At 42.2% G+C, this 3,867-nt stretch overlaps 1 long non-coding RNA gene across 1 annotated transcript; it reads left to right on the forward strand.

Moving 5' to 3' along the window:
* Positions 1-1,604: 1,604 nt before the first annotated feature.
* Positions 1,605-3,010, forward strand: LOC141025362 (uncharacterized). The gene is made up of 2 exons (XR_012186841.1): positions 1,605-2,588; positions 2,679-3,010. It is a non-coding gene; the product is annotated as an uncharacterized lncRNA (long non-coding RNA).
* Positions 3,011-3,867: the final 857 nt, after the last annotated feature.

Below are 3,867 nucleotides of genomic sequence, written 5' to 3' on the forward strand. Positions count from 1 at the left end.
AGCACAACAGGCTAAACATCAACCAAATATATCCATGGTAGACAACATAATCTACAAATGATAGCTTCAGTGTGCAGACTTAAGCACGCTAGTTAAGCAAAACAAGAAGTGGAAAGGTGTGTTAACTACATCAGGCATAACATTTAAAAACAAGCAAATAGTCATTCAAACTGGTATTGTGCAGGTCTAAAGTACAATAGTTATTGTTAAAAAACGAAAAGGCATGTTAACTGCAATATCCTTAACAACAACCAAATATCGTAATTCATAGTGGTATTGTTGAAACTGTTATTGATGAAATTGAACTACACAGCAAATAGTTGCACATATAGAGCATCACATTGTGAAGAACTGAAATAAACAAGTCATAAGGCCATCTCTAGCCGACCCTTTAAAAGTTAAAAGACTAAAACCCTTAGTGGATATATATATATATAGGTAAATTATGTGGGACACCTAGGTGCCTGGGCACCTTGTTCGGGTCCAACCTGTTAATGCATTTAATTGGAAACAGCATGCATTAGTGTTGATTTGTTTCCTAATACATTTGCATGCTTGGAGTATTTATAATTTATTTTCAAATTTATTTGGCTGCTCCATTTGGGGGCAACTCTCATGCATGCAAAATCCAAATTCATCATACACACGTACATATTATTAGACCGCGACACTAGTTATTACAATACACATTTGTATATGATATTAGACCACGACACTAGTTGTTGGGTATTATACCTAATAAAAATATATACGTGTTGATGATATACCTAACAAAAATACACACACACATGAAGTATTATACCTAATAAAGAAACACACATACCAGGGGTATTATACGTAACGAAAATATACATATACCTAGGGTATAATATCTAATAAATATATACAAACCCGTGGTGTTATACCTAATGAAAAAATACACATACCGCAGGTTTTATACTAGTGAATATGTAGACATATTGTTTGTATCTACTAAAAATATAAAAATATTTTTTATCTAATAAATATATACACATACCAGATGTATTATTTTTTTGAAAATATTAACATACCCGAGCTATTATACCAATTGAAAATATAGACATACCCGAGTATTATACCTAGTTAAATATATACCTCAAGTAAAATATGGACTAAATACTATCTTGTAGGTATCCAATGAATGCGTATATACCTAATTAAAATATACGCATACTCAGGGTATTGTATCTAATTAAAATATACACATACTCAAGATACCCATGTGTACATGTTGGTACTTCAATAAAAATACGCACGCATACAATTACAAATAGTTTTTCTCTATGACTAATAAGTATCACGCACCTTTCATCTATGAAACATGGTAAGAAAGAAGAGGCAATTAATCATGACATATTAATTATTGATTTCTCTCTCCTATTATGTCTCAACATGGAACGTTGCCATGCATGGTGTGCAGGGCCATCATTATGGCATTCAATTAGTGATTATGTCATTTTTTTAGTAGCGGTTTCTAATGAAATAATCCATTAACAAATATACCCGTTACGATAGTGCGCATCTAAATGCAATCTTGTGGTGGAAAGGCAAGGAGCCCGAGCACCTAGGTGTCTCAAATGGACCGGGCCTCCTCCACGTGGCCGGCGTGCCACCTCGCCCCCCAACGGCCGGCGTGCCTCGCCCCTCCTCCCCCGGCCGGCGCGGTTCCTCTCCCACGGCCAGGTCCAGGCCGGCTCCCACACGCCGCCGCCGACAACTGCCCCGACGCGCTCGCCGCCATCAACTGTCCCGATGCGCCACCGCCGCCATCTTCCCCGGCGCATCGCCGTCACCATTCCTCACTGCCGAGACCCAACCTAGTCGGCCAACCCCACGGACCATCGTCGAGCCATCCCCTACACATCAACGAGTCGCCACCCTTAGGTGCTCCTCCACCTCCCGGCAGAGCTCTGGCGGAACCTTCCACCTCATCCCGGTGGGGCTCCGCCGCCGAAGCGCCCAAACAGTTCACCGCCGCCACCTTGGGCCGTTCAAGGACACACCACCAGGACGGCCATGTGCAGGACGGTCACGAGGCTCCACCCAGCATGTGAATGTTCAACTGGTGAGCCTGTGTAGCCCCTGTCCAATAGCCGCGCGAGCAGCTATTTTTATTTCTGCGTTTCTGCTACTGATAACAGAGGAGATGAACGGCTGGCAGAATTTTCTCTGAACTTCCATGCTCTCCTCTATGGCAAGACCTTCTAAGCACTCCCTCTCTGAACTCCTTCAAAAGTAGTAAGTATATGTGATTCTAGTAGGAAGATGAATTCAGTCAAAAAAGGATTGATGCATGTTTGCTGACTGTAGTTCCTATGTGAAGCTGCACATGTTGAGCAAAAACATGCTTATGTGCATGTTCATAAGCTCCTTGCCTATAATTTTTTGATCTTTATCTTTCTGATCTGCACTGGATTGCCTTGTGGCGTATTATTCCTAATTTCTCTCATGAGATTGTATGAAATGAAGGAACCGTCTTGGTGGATGAGTATTTCAAGTTCATTTCTCACTAGAGATACTTTGATTTTTATTCTCAAGTTCAGTTCTTGTGGCATCTTATCGTCAAGGTAGCTCCTCCCCCTTGTCCCTTTCTCACTCTCATAATTTTTTGCAGCTACACACCCTGATATTCTACACCTACTCGACTGTTCTTGCAGATTTTGCCGACCATCATTTCTGCAGGGCAATGTGTATATTTTTAGCAGGACAATGTGTCGATTGAAGAAATTTGTGTATTCAAAATATTAAGGCAATGTTGATGAATTAATTTTTTGTGTTAGATGATAGTAGTTCAGCAGGCAACCACGTGCGTGGTGATGCAGTGTGAAGGCCGTGGATGGCATGTTGTGTGCGTGCGTGATGTCGCTATTGGTTTCTGCTATGAGGCGAAATTAATTGTTGTTGTTATTAAGATTCTATAATTTAACAGAAAAATTAGGAGAGAAATTAACTTGTTTTGCTACCGTACATGGGTAGCACTTGGCCACTACATGGATGTACTTAACCTGTTGTCCAGCGGCAATTCTTTAGTGTCTTATTACCCCATCAACAAATGAATCTGCAGCAATTCCTTAGTGTCTTATTCAGTGGAGCTTCAACGGAAAAACTGGGCGGGCCAGCAAAAAATTTCAAATTCTCAGTTATACTATATGTTTCGGCAGGAATTAGTCTTTTTTCTGTGACTTTTGTTCATCAAATGTTGAATTTCAGACTATTCAGAGTGTTATAGCCAACAGACTAAAGAAAATTGGCATCAACTTATAAATGTGATGTTTTAGGGAAAAAGAAAACTATGCATGTGCGGTTGTGCCTATGCAGCACAACAGACAATAGTGCCCATTGCTCGAGTCATGACTGGCTAGTCGTCGGGACCAACACTGCTTGCTGTCGCATTACTTCTGTATGGTTGGACTTCGTGGCTGGTCAGCCGGTGCCCTACTGCAAGCAGGCACTAACGGTGATTTGACAGGCGAGCTAGGGAGGGTGCGACGCGAGACACGGTGGTGGCTGCTTCCTGCCGTGTGCCCGTGCAGCTACCTTACCGGCTACGGCGCTGCTCGTGTGAGGACGGAGCCTTCATGCTAGAAATGATTGTGCAAACTGGAAAGGGGATGGGGTGCAGTGCTTCGTGCTTAAGGCTGCAGCCTACAGGTGTTGGGCTATGGGCTGGGATCCTAGCCATAGGTAAAAGAAACTGCAAAAAACTGGGCGGGCCATGGCCCAGTTCGGCCCCAAAGAAGCTCCGCCCCTGGTCTTATTACCCCATCAACAATTCATCTTGTGTTGGTTTTTGGTGCTTGGTGTTTACAAAAAAGAACAATTTCATCCGGCCAATTTTAAAAAAAT

This window comes from Aegilops tauschii, chromosome 6 (assembly GCF_002575655.3).
Source record: "Aegilops tauschii subsp. strangulata cultivar AL8/78 chromosome 6, Aet v6.0, whole genome shotgun sequence".
In the NCBI taxonomy this organism is placed as follows: Eukaryota; Viridiplantae; Streptophyta; class Magnoliopsida; order Poales; family Poaceae; genus Aegilops; species Aegilops tauschii.